Here is a 13210-nt window from a genome sequence, read left to right as displayed (position 1 = left end):
GTCAGACACAGAGTAAAGCTCCCTCCACACTGTCCCATCACACACTCCCGGGGTCAGATACAGAGTGAAGCTCCCTCCACACCGTCCCATCACACACTCCCGGGGTCAGACACAGAGTGAATCTCCCTCCACACCGTCCCATCACACACTCCCGGGGTCAGACACAGAGTGAATCTCCCTCCACACTGTCCCATCACACACTCCCGGGGTCAGACACAGAGTGACGCTCCCTCCACACCGTCCCATCACGCAGTCCTGGGGTCAGACACAGAGTAAAGCTCCCTCCTGACATTCAGCACAAGGGTCCACTGGATGGGGCTGTATCTGCCATCTGTTTCCCAGGCTGAAATCCCCAAAGCCATCACAGCCAGCCATGCACAGGTGGCTAAAAGTATTTCAGAAAACTTACAGATGTTATTGCTGGTGAGATGCAAGTCTCAGTTATCGTGGTGATGCTCGGGAGTTAAAGTGGGGATGTGGGGTGAGAAGATCTTCAGGTGCATCCCCTCTTGGCTCATTCCCTTCAGTACAGAGAGCGAGTTGTGGGCGCAAGCCGGAGAAATCAAAGCCACAGTGAGCATACAAACCACATCAGTCACTTACAAACTCCCCCCTTCATGGAACCAGACCATTCACTGGTACTGCTCTGAGCCTCCAGCGCTGTGAGCTACTCGACCGCGTGAGTCAGTTGTCAACCACCAGTAGGTTGCATTGCTTTGCGGTAAGGATGACTTTTCCTTTTGACTGGGGTTAAAATGGAGATTATGGCTATGTGCTGAAGTGCACAAGGTGCGATTAAAAAAAACATAACTTGCAACAACATTGCAGCCCACAGGGTCTGATAAGGAGCAAAATTAGGCCATTTGGCCCATCAAGTCTGCTCCACCATTCAATCATGGCCGATCCTTCTCCCCCTTCCCCAGCCGCACTCCCCGTAACCTGTGATGCAGTGGCCAACCAAGAACCTATAAAGCTCTGCCTGCAATACAAATTCACCACCCTCTGGCTAAAAAGAGTTTCTCCGCATCTATTTTAAAAGGACGCCCCTCTATCCGTAGGCTGTGTCCTCCTGTCCTAGACTCACCCACCCATCCATTCCACATCCACTCTGTCTAGGCCTTTCAACATTTGAAAGGTTTTGATGAGATTCCCCCTCATCCTCCTAAATTCCAGCGAATACAGACCCAGAGCTATCAAACATTCCTCTCATGATAACCCTTTCATTCCTGGAATCATCATTGTGAACCTCCTCTGAACCCTCTCCAACACCAGCACATCTTTTAGATGATGAGCCCAGAATTGTTCGCAATACTCAAGGTGAGGCCTCACCAGTGTCTTATAAAGCCTCAGCGTCACATCCCCGGTCTTATATCCTAGAGCTCTTGAAATGAATGCTAACATTGCATTCGCCTTCCTCACCACCGACACAACCTGCAAGTTAACCTGTAGGGTGATCTGCACAAGGACTCCCAAGTCCCCTTGAATCTCAAATTTTTGGATTTTCTCCCCATTTAGAAAATAGTCTGCTCATTTATTTCTTCTACCAAAGTGTATGATCATGCATTTTCCAACATTGTATTTCATTTGCCACTTTCTTACCCATTCTCCTCATCTGTGTAAGTCATTTGCAGCCTACATGTTTCCTCAACACTACCTGCCTCTCCGCCGAGCTTATTATATTGGCAATAAAACCATCTATTCCATCATCTAAATCATTGATATACAGTATAAAAAGAAGTGGTCCGAACACCGACCCCTGCGGAACACCACTAGTCACTGACAGCCAACCAGAAAAGAATCCTATATTCCCACTCGCTGCCTCCTACCAATCAGCCAATGCTCTAACCATGCCGGTAACTCTTCTGTAATACCATGGGCTCCTAACTTGGTAAGCAGCCTCATGTGTGGCACCTTGTCAGAGGCCTTATGAAAGTCCAAATATACAAAATCCACTGCATCCCCTCTATCTATCCTACTTGTAATCTCCTCAAAGAATTCCAACAGGTTCGTCAGGCAAGGTTTTTCTTAAGGAAACCATGCTGACTTTGTCCTGTGTCACCAAGTACTCCACCACCTCATCCTTAACAATTGATCTTCCCAATCACTGAGGTCAGGCTAACAGGTCTAGAATTTCCTTTCTGCTCCCTTCCTCCTTTCTTAAAGAGTGGAGTAACATTTGCAATGTTCCAGTCCTCTGGCACTATTCCAGAGTCCAATGATTTTTGAAAGAACATTACTAATGACACCACAATCTCTACTCCTACCACTTCCAGAACCCTAGGGTGCAGTTCATCTGGTCCAAGTGACTTTGGTACACATAGTTCTTTCAGCTTTTTGAGCACCTTCCCCCTTGTAATAGTAACTACACCCACTTTTCTTCCCTACACACTTCAACATCAGGCACACTGCAAATATCTCCCACAGTGAAGACTGATGCAAAATAATTATTTAGTTCATCTGCCATCTCCTCGTTATTATTTCTCTGGCCTCATTTTCCGTACTTGGGTTATATTATGATTTTGTTTTTCTTTGTGACTGTATGTTTTTCTATAATTATAACCATATGTGCTTTTTGTGCTGCATGCTGTGTGCTGTTGGTAATGTGTTTTGCACCTTGGCTGTGGAGGAATGCTCATCCATTGGCTATGGTTGAACTTGAATGTTAAAATTGACACGTACAGCAGGGGTAATGTGGGCTGAAGGGCCATTTCTTCTGCTCTGCTGTCCTATGCTTTATGTTGAATGGGAGCAGGAGCGATGGTGCTCGATGGTTAGCATAGGTGGGCTGACATGTCTGCGCTGTCTTTCCATTATCAGTCCAGCTAAAGTTCAGATTCAGACCCAGCTTTATTTGTGACGTGTACACCGAAACATACAGTGAAATGCATCGGGGTACAGCCTGCAAGTGTTGCTGCACATTCTGATGCCATAATGCTCAGAACAACACAGATCACAAGCAACAAAACAACATCAAGACAAGCCCTGATCTTCCTCCTTCCCACCCAGACAGACAGACCTCCAACTCCCCCCATTGATGCTCAGGCTTCATTTTCCGATCGATCCCCACTCTAGCTGACAATGGGAGCCCAAACTCCAGACACGTGCCCTATGACCCAGGCAGAATCCTGATGAACTCTGCACAATCTCCACGTGCTTTCAGAGTCAGGTTTAATATCACTGGCAGATGTCGTGACATTTGTTATTTTGTGGTAGCAATACATAACAATGAAAACTATAAATTACAATCAGTATATTCAGTACATATATAGCGAGGGTGCCTAAGAGTTTTACATGGTATTGTATTTGTCAATGTGCAGTAGGAGAGTGAGTTTGTAAATCTGGTGAAAGCGTAAGATGTAGGAAACGGTGAGGGTGGAGCTCTGCAGGAAGGGTGTGGGATTGGTGACAGAGGAGGACTGTTGGGGGTGGTGTGTGTGCAGACACATCTGCCCCTGAGACACCAGGCAAGGTCATTTTATTCCAGACAATTAGTTTATTGATCATTCCAGCATGTCTCTCTGCTGCTTCCCATTTTCTCCCCTGGACTTGTGGCTACCATTGTGCCAAGGCGGTGCGTGATCCAACAAAGGGAGCAAGTGATTATCTTGGACATTTTCATTATGATCACAAGACCCCTGTTGCACATGGGTAACGTAGAATACTGCAAGCCCGATTCGTTAGCGAGTTCAAAGGTGAAGAAGCCGCATTGACTTGGTTGTAGGGCGGACTAGGCTTTACAGGACTTTGGGCACGCTGTATCCGTACTGGGCTGGGAGATGGCCCCTCCCATCAGTGCTGCCTTCCAGAACGAACTATCGTAACTACATGTGCTATGTAATGTATTTTGCACCTTGGCACTGGGGGTATGTTGCTTCAAAGTTCAAAGTAAATGTTATTATCGAAGTACATATGTGTCACCATATACAACCCTGAGATTCATTTTCCAGTTGGCATACTCAGCAAATCTGTAGAATAGTAACTATAACAGGAGCAATAAAAGATGCAAATATAAATAAATAGCAACAAATAACCAGAACATGAGATAGAGTCCTTAAAGTGCGATCAATGGTTGTGGGAAACATCTCGATGGGGCAAGTGAATGTAGTTATCCCCTTTTATTCAAGAGCGGTGGAGGGGTAGTAACTGTTCTTGAACCTGGTGGTGCAAGTCCGGAGGCTCCTGTACCTTCTACCTAATGGCATCAGCAAGAAGAGAGCATGGTCTGGGTGGTGGGTATCTTTGATGATGTATACTGCTTTCCCATAAGGAGTGCTGAGTGGGCGGGACTACAATAATCCAGATGGATCAAGTGCACATGTCTGTAAGTGTGGTGGAAAGCGTGCACACGTGTCAATGAGTGTCAACACGTCTCAGTTCCTCCATCTCTGCTTCATCTATCCTCATCATGAGACTTTTCATTCCAGAACATCTGAGATGACCTCCTCCTTCAAAGAATGGCCATTCACTCACCACCACTGATGCTGCCATCACTGGCGTCTCCTCCATTTCCTAGACATCCACTCTCACCCCATCTTCCTGCTGCCGAAAAAGGTCCCCCTGTCCTTACCTTCACCCCATGAACCTCTGTATGCAGAGCAACATTCTTATATTTAGAGTTGCAGTTACAAAGAAGACACAATAGCAGCTATAATTCATTAAGGAGATAGGAAGATAGGTGGATTGGTAAGTAGTGTTGAGGAAGCAGGAGGCTGCAGAACGACTTGAACTAATTAGGAGAACGGGCAGAGAAATGGTAGATGGAGTGTAGTGTATGGTCATGAACTTTGGTAAAAGGAATAAATGTAGATTATTCAGAAATCGGAGGTACAAAGGGACTTGAGAGTCCTCATGCAGGATTCCCTAAAGCCCATGACTATACATTTCCCAACACCGCCATTTCTTTGTCCATCCTCCTAATCTGTCTAAGTCCTTCTGTAGCCTCTTTACTTCCTCAAAACTACCTGTCCCTCCGCCTATCTTCATATCATCTGCAAACTTTTCAACAAAGCCATCAATTCCATCATCCAAATGAATGACAAATAACGTCAAAAGAACTTGTCCTTGTGGAACACCACTAGTCACCAGCAGCCAGCCAGAAAAGGCTCTCTCTATGCCCACTCTTTACCTCCTGTTAATCAGCCATTGCTTTATCCGTGCTAGAATCTTTCCTGTGTCACGTACCCTGTGACAGGAATAAAGAACCAGCAGAGATGGAAAACACTTGGAGTCCAGTATTGCTATTAACAAATATTATTTATTAGTAACTACACAATACAGTAATATAAATGTAAATAAATCAAACAGGTTAGCGATGATTATATAAATAAGTAATTCAGTAAGTGTGGAAATATGTACAAACATATATGAAAAACCAAGCTTCTTTAAGTCTAGGGGTAAAAAGATACAGTCTTACGATGATGAGTAAAGTTCAGTTTAGTTCGTGGTATTGAGTTGAGTAGTGTTGGAGAGAGAGGGAGAGATTTGAGTCTTCAGGTGAGCTGACGCCATTGATCTTCTCGTTGTCCTCCGAAATCCTTTAAAAGTCACCGACTGTGACCACAACAAAGGGGACTGGTTTTCTGTGGTGGAGCTATCAACCCAGGCAAGGGTAGACACATGGACAACTCCCCACCAGTCAATCCCTTTTCTCACTGCAAGAGCGACTGATCGATCTGCCTGATCAATCCTCCAAAAACGCACTTTTCCTGTGGGCACAACAAAACTCATTCAGTGTCCAAAACATGTGCCTGAGGTCTATCATCTGACCTTCTATTTTATCTTCCCGTGCTGAGCATCAACTGTCTCTCAAATAACTCCTCCTTTTCTTCTCTGTGTAAGAAATGTACAAGCAGGCAAATGTCCTTGAGAAATATAAACACTCTGCTGAAAAATCACAACATCGATTGTCCATCAAATAACACCACCCTCGGTCACCATAGCAACTTACAAGCTGCTCGGTGCTGTTTGTCTCCAACTCAGCAGAAATCCAAAAGTTACTCCCAGTGCCTTAAAGTGACAGTCCAAAAGTTAGTCTTCGTCTCTCTCTCTCTCTCTCTCTTTTCAAAACAACATGTCGGTGTTAAATAACTCTCTCTCTTTCTTTTGGAAAGCACAGTTCATAGGGGTAATTCAGGACCCCTGTCACATTGGCTTGCAGCTTTTTAAGAGGCCTCATGTGTAGCACCTTGTCAAAGGCCTTCTGAAAATTCAGGTACACAACATCAACTGATTCTCCTGTTTCTATCCTTCAAGAGAATTTCAACAGGTTTGTCAGGCAAGATTTTCCCTTGAGGAAACCATGCTGATTATGGCCTAGTTTATCATCTGCCTCCAAGTACCCTGAGACCTCACCCTTAATAATCAATCCCAACATTTTAACCACTGAGGCCAGATTAGCTAGTCTATAGTTTCCTTTCTTCTGCCTCTCCCTTCTTGAAGAATGAAGTGACATTTGCAATTTTCCAGTCTCCCAGAACCATTCTAGTGATTTTTGAAAGATCATTACTAGAGCCTCCACAATCTCTTCAACCACCTTTTTCAGAATTCTGGGATGTACACCATCTGGTCCAGGTGACTTATCTACCTTTCAGTTTCCCAAGAACCTTCTCTCTAATTGTGGTAACTTCACACATTTCATTTTCCACGACATCTGGCACTTCCACCATACCGCTAGTGTCTTCTACAGTGAAGACTGATGGAAAATACTTATTCAGTTCATCCACCATTTCACTGTCCCCCATTACTACTTCTCCAGCATTGTTTTCCAGTGGTCTGATATGCACCCTTGACTCTCTTTTACACGTTACATATCTGAAGAAACTTTTAGTATCCTCTTTAATATTATTGGCTAGCTTACTTTCCTATTCCATTTTTACTTTCTTAATGACATTTTTAGTTGCCTTCTGTTGGTATTTAAAAGCTTTCAATTCCTCTAACATCCCACTAATTTTTGCTCTACTATACACCCTCCTTTGGGTTTTTATGTTGGCTTTGACTTTACTTGCTAGCCACGGTTGTGTCATCTTGTCTTTAGAATACTTTTCCCTCTTTGGGATGTATATTAGATTAGATTAGATTAGATTATGAGGACACTCAGTCCTCGTTTATTGTCATTTAGAAATGCATGCATTAAGAAATGATACAATGTTCCTCCAGTACGTTATCACAGAAACACAGGACAGACCAAGACTAAAACTGACAAAAACCACATAATTATAACATATAGTTACAACAGTGCAAAGCAATACCATAATTTGATAAAGAGCAGACCATGGGCATGGTAAAAAAAAAGTCTCAAAGTCCCGATAGCCCATCATCTCACGCGGACGGTAGAAGGGAGAAACTCTCCCTGCCATGAACCTCCAGTGCTGCAAACTTGCCAATGCAGCACCATTGGAAGCACCCGACCACAGCCGACCCTGAGTCCGTCTGAAAACTTCGAGCCTCCGACTCCGAGCACCACCTCTGCCGAGCGCTTCGACCCCACCCCGGCCGCCAAACAACAAGCAAAGCCCAGGACTCGGGGCCTTCCCCTCTGGAAAATCAGGATCACACAGCAGCAGCGGCAGTGAAGCAGGCATTTCAAAAGTTTCACCAGATGTTCCTCCATGCTCTCATGTCTGTCTCCATCAAATCAGGATGGTGCACGGCACCTACTTGACAGATAACAGATATTCATCACCGGAGTGGCCGCTGCCATCTTCTTCTCCATATATATCCTGTGCTTTCTGAATTGCTTCCAGAAATTCCAGCCATTGCTGCTCTGCTGTCATCCCTGCCAGTGTTCATTTCCAAACAATTCCGGTCAACAACTCTCTCATGTCTCTGTAACACACATCAAAGTTGCTGGTGAACGCAGCAGGCCAAGCAGCATCTATAGGAAGAGGCGCAGTCGACGTTTCAGGCCGAGACCCTTCGTCAGGACTCTGTAGTTCCCTTTATTCCACTGTAATACTGATACATCTGACTTTAGCTTCTCCTTCTCAAATTTCAGGGTGAAATTGATATTATGACCACCTGCCCTCAAGGGTTCTTTTACCTTAAGCTCTCTAATCAATTCTGGTTCATTGCACAACACCCACTCTAGAATTGCTGATCCCTTAGTGGGCTCAACCAGAAGCTGCCCTAAAAAGCCATCTTGTAGGCACTCTAGAAATTGCCCCTCCAGCAATCCAGCACCAACCTGATTTTCACAATTTACCTGCATATTGAAGTCCCCCTTGACTATTTTAACATTGCCCTTTTGGTATGCATGATTCAGTGAGCCCTATAACATCATACCTGCTAACCTGCAACAGTGCTGCAAGTTCATCTGCCTTATTTTGTATACTGCGTGCATTCAGATACCACACCTTTAGTCCCTTTTCAATTTTGTCCACCTTTTACCTTGCAACTCATCCTGTTGACTGCAATTTTTCCCTATCAACAGCCTCTCCTCAATACACATTGCCTGTGTTTGTAAACCAGCTACCTCATCCTCAGCACAATTATCTGTCTTTCCTGTGACACTTCTTGCATTGAAATTTAGGCAACATAGGACACTATTCGCACCATGTGATTCCTAACTTTGACTGAGGTCTTACCAACATCTGCATCTACAACCTCTCCACTATCTGTTCTGGCGCTCAGGTTCCCATCGCCCTGCAACTCCAGTTTAAACCCACCACGCAGCACTAACAAACCTTCCCACTAGGATTTTAGTCTGCCTCCAGTTCAGGTGCAAACCACTCCTTCTGTTTAGGCTTCCCTTCCCTGGAAAAGAGCCCGATGATTGAAAAATCGTGTCATCCCTCCTACTCCCAACTCCTTAGGCACGTATTAAACTGTATAATCTTCCTAGTTCTGGCCTCACTAGCGTGACACAGGTAGCAATCCTGAGATCGCAATCCTGGAGGTCCTGCCCTTCAACTTGGCACCAAACTCCCAGAACTCTCTATGCAGAACCTCATCACTCATCCTACCCATATCATTGGTACCTACATGGACCAGAACTCAAGGCCATGTTGTGACTCCAGGGCACGGCAGCAGGATACACCTTTCGGCCGGTTTAAGGCGATTTACTGAAATACGTTCAGGTTTACTCCTCTAATCTAAACGGGCCATCATAAGGGGGCCTCGGGTGTTGGTGTGTGTCACGGTGGACGTGAACAAACAAGGCGGAATGTAAGTCAACAGGAACCCAAGGACTGCTGTACGCCAGGATAGGTGAAAAGGAATTGAATTTACTGGGGAGGGTGGAATGCTGCTGATCAGGGTCAGGAATGAAATCTCCTTGCACTTGTAACTGCTGTCCCTCTACGAACTCTGCCACAGACGACTACAGGTTGTCTTTTGGAGCAGTTCTGAGTCCCAGGAAGACCCAAGGGAGACGATCATGCCAACACTCATCAATCAGGGAAGCCCTCAGAGCAGCCTTTAAGGAGCAGTGAAACCTCTCATCCAGCGTTGGAATCTGGGTGACATGCCCCATGGTGGATGTAGCCCAACGCCGAGGTTCTGGGCCATCACAGCCCAGAGGTCTGAAATCACCTGGGGATGGCGGTCAGATAGGGTGCCAGACCCAGCAACCCAGGTGTTGATGAATGCCTGGGCCACGTCTGCGGCCGTCATTATTGCGAGAGGGATGACATCTGACCACCTGGTCTACCGTCCACCATGGTAAGAAGGTGTGTGAAATCACAGAAGCGGGGGAAAGAGGACCAACAAAGTCCTCTTTCATTGACATGGACAAACCGTCGCTCAAGGACCTCAAAATGTGCCAATGGAGCCTGAACATGGTTTAATTTTCCCGCTGGCACTTCACACAGGCTACAGTCCAATCATGCACATCCTTGCTGAGGCTGAGCCAAACAAACTGTAGCACAACCCGTTTCTGTGAGGCTTTCCGGCCCGGATCCAAGACAACAAACACTTCCTCCTTTGTAATATGTATTGGGTCCATGAAGTTGACACCTCTTTGCTTCACTTCTGTAGTCTCCGTGTCTGTCTCCTGAGTAAACACAGAAGCAAAAAATTCATTTAAGATCTCCCCTATCCACGTATGGATTACCATTATAGTCTTTCAGAGGACTAATTTTGTCCCTTGCAAACCTTCTGCTCTTAACATCCCTCATTCAGCTTGACTGCTAGGGCAAACTCATGCCTTCTTTTAGCCATCCTGATTTCTTTCTTAAGTGCTTTCTTGCATTTCTTATGCTCCATAAGCACATCATTTGTTCCTACCTGCCTATACCTCCTCTGAGGGCCTCAATATCTCTTGAAAACCAACGTTCCCTAAACCTTTAAGAGCAGAGTTGATAGTGGAGGAAGGGAAGCGCCTTTCTTTAAAAAAGGAAGACATCTCCCTCGTCCTAGAATGAAAAGCCTCATCCTGAGAGCAGATGCGGCGGAGACGGAGGAATTGCGAGAAGGGGATGGCGTTTTTGCAAGAGACGGTGAGAAGAGGAATAGTCCAGATAGCTGTGAGAGTCAGTAGGCTTATAGTAGACATCAGTGGATAAGCTGTCTCCAGAGACAGAGACAGAAAGATCTAGAAAGGGGGGGGAGGTGTCGGAAATGGACCAGGTAAACTTGAGGGCAGGGTGAATGTTGGAGGCAAAGTTAATAAAGTCAACGAGTTCTGCATGCGTGCAGGAAGCAGCACCAATGCAGTCGTCGATGTAGCGAAGGAAAAGTGGGGGACAGATACCAGAATAGGCACGGAACATAGATTGTTCCACAAACCCAACAAAAAGGCAGGCATAGCTAGGACCCAAACGGGTGCCCATAGCTACACCTTTAGTTTGGAGGAAGTGGGAGGAGCCAAAGGAGAAATTATTAAGAGTAAGGACTAATTCTGCTAGACGGAGCAGAGTGGTGGTAGAGGGGAACTGATTAGGTCTGGAATCCAAAAAGAAGCGTAGAGCTTTGAGACCTTCCTGATGGGGGATGGAAGTATATAGGGACTGGACATCCATGGTGAAAATAAAGCGGTGGGGGCCAGGGAACTTAAAATCATCGAAAAGTTTAAGAGCGTGAGAAATGTCACGAACATAGGTCGGAAGGGATTGAACAAGGGGTCACGAACACAGGTCGGAAGGGATTGAACAAGGGGTCACGAACATAGGTCGGAAGGGATTTAACAAGGGGTCACGAACATAGGTTGGAAGGGATAGAATCCCTTCCGACCTATGTTCGTGACACTTCTCACGCTCTTAAACTTTTTGATGATTTTAAGTTCCCTGGCCCCCACCGCTTTATTTTCACCATGGATGTCCAGTCCCTATATACTTCCATCCCCCATCAGGAAGGTCTCAAAGTTCTACGCTTCTTTTTGGATTCCAGACCTAATCAGTTCCCCTCTACCACCACTCTGCTCCGTCTAGCGGAATTAGTCCTTACTCTTAATAATTTCTCCTTTGGCTCCTCCCACTTCCTCCAAACTAAAGGTGTAGCTATGGGCACCCGTATGGGTCCTAGCTTTGCCTGCCTTTTTGTTGGGTTTGTGGAACAATCTATGTTCCGTGCCTATTCTGGTATCTGTCCCCCACTTTTCCTTCGCTACATCGACGACTGCATTGGCGCTGCTTCCTGCACACATGCAGAACTCGTTGACTTTATTAACTTTGCCTCCAACATTCACCCTGCCCTCAAGTTTACCTGGTCCATTTCCGACACCTCCCTCCCCTTTCTAGATCTTTCTGTCTCTGTTTCTGGAGACAGCTTATCCACTGATGTCTACTATAAGCCTACTGACTCTCACAGCTATCTGGACTATTCCTCTTCTCACCCTGTCTCTTGCAAAAACACCATCCCCTTCTCGCAATTCCTCCGTCTCCGCTGCATCTGCTCTCAGGATGAGGTTTTTAGGATCGCTCCCTACACAACTCCCTTGTCCATTCGTTCCCCCCCCCATCCCTCCCCACTGATCTCCCTCCTGGCACTTATCCGTGTAAGCAGAACAAGTGCTACACCTGCCCTTACATTTCCTCCCTTACCACCATTCAGGGCCCCAAGCAGTCCTTCCAGGTGAGGCAACACTTCACCTGTAAGTCGACTGGGGTGATATACTGCGTCCGGTGCTCCCAATGTGGCCTTTTATATATTGGGGAGACCCGACGCAGACTGGGAGACCGCTTTGCTGAACATCTACGCTCTGTCCGCCAGAGAAAGCAGGATCTCCCAGTGGCCAGATATTTTAATTCCACATCCCATTCCCATTCTGACATGTCTGTCCACGGCCTCCTCTACTGTAAAGATGAAGCCACACTCAGGGTGGAGGAACAACACCTTATATTCTGTCTGGGTAGCCTCCAAGCTGATGGCATGAACATTGACTTCTCAAACTTCCGCTTATGCCCCACCTCCCCCTCGTACCCCATCCGTTACTTATTTATATACACACATTCTTTCTCTCTCTCTCCTTTTTCTCCCTCTGTCCCTCTGACTATACCCCTTGTCCATCCTCTGGTTCCCCCCTCCCCCTTTTCTTTCTCCCTGGGTCTCCTGTCCCATTGATCCTCTCATATCCCTTTTGCCAATCACCTGTCCAGCTCTTGGCTCTATCCCTCCCCCTCCTGTCTTCTCCTATCATTTTGGATCTCCCTCTCCCCCCCCACTTTCAAATCTCTAACTCACTCTTCCTTCAGTCAATCCTGACGAAGGGTCTCGGCCCGAAACGTCGACTGTACCTCTTCCTAGAGATGCTGCCTGGCCTGCTGCGTTCACCAGCAACTTTGATGTGTGTTGCTCCATCTAATGTACCTCGCTGGGAGTCCCTTCACCCACTATAACCGTATCTTCCCTCCTTATTTCTAGACGCCCCCCCAAAGGAACCAATGTAACTTGTCCTCACCCACCACCCTGGTTTGCCCCTCCGGGCTCCGTCCCCGTCCACGCTGGGTGGAGGATGCTGTCGTTCGGGAACGCGCCGCTCACAGCCCCTTCCGCGACTCACGATCACGCGAGTTCGCTCTTTCAATCCCGGGTCACAGACACGCGCGCCCCCCACTCCGCCTCATGGACACGCGCGTCGCTGCTCCCGGACAGGCGCGCTCGTTCTCCTCGGTCACGGTCACGCGCGCTCACTCTTCCAATCCTGGGTCACCGACACGCGCGGACCCCCCAGCTCATGGACACGCGCGTCGCTGCTCCCGAACAGGCGCGCTCGTTCTCCCCGGTCACGGTCACGCGAGCTCACTCTTCCAATCCTGGGTCACAGACACATGCACTC

Source organism: Mobula hypostoma, chromosome 28 (genome assembly GCF_963921235.1).
Source record: "Mobula hypostoma chromosome 28, sMobHyp1.1, whole genome shotgun sequence".
Classification (NCBI taxonomy): domain Eukaryota; kingdom Metazoa; phylum Chordata; class Chondrichthyes; order Myliobatiformes; family Myliobatidae; genus Mobula; species Mobula hypostoma.
Note: the sequence above shows the minus strand (reverse complement) of the source record.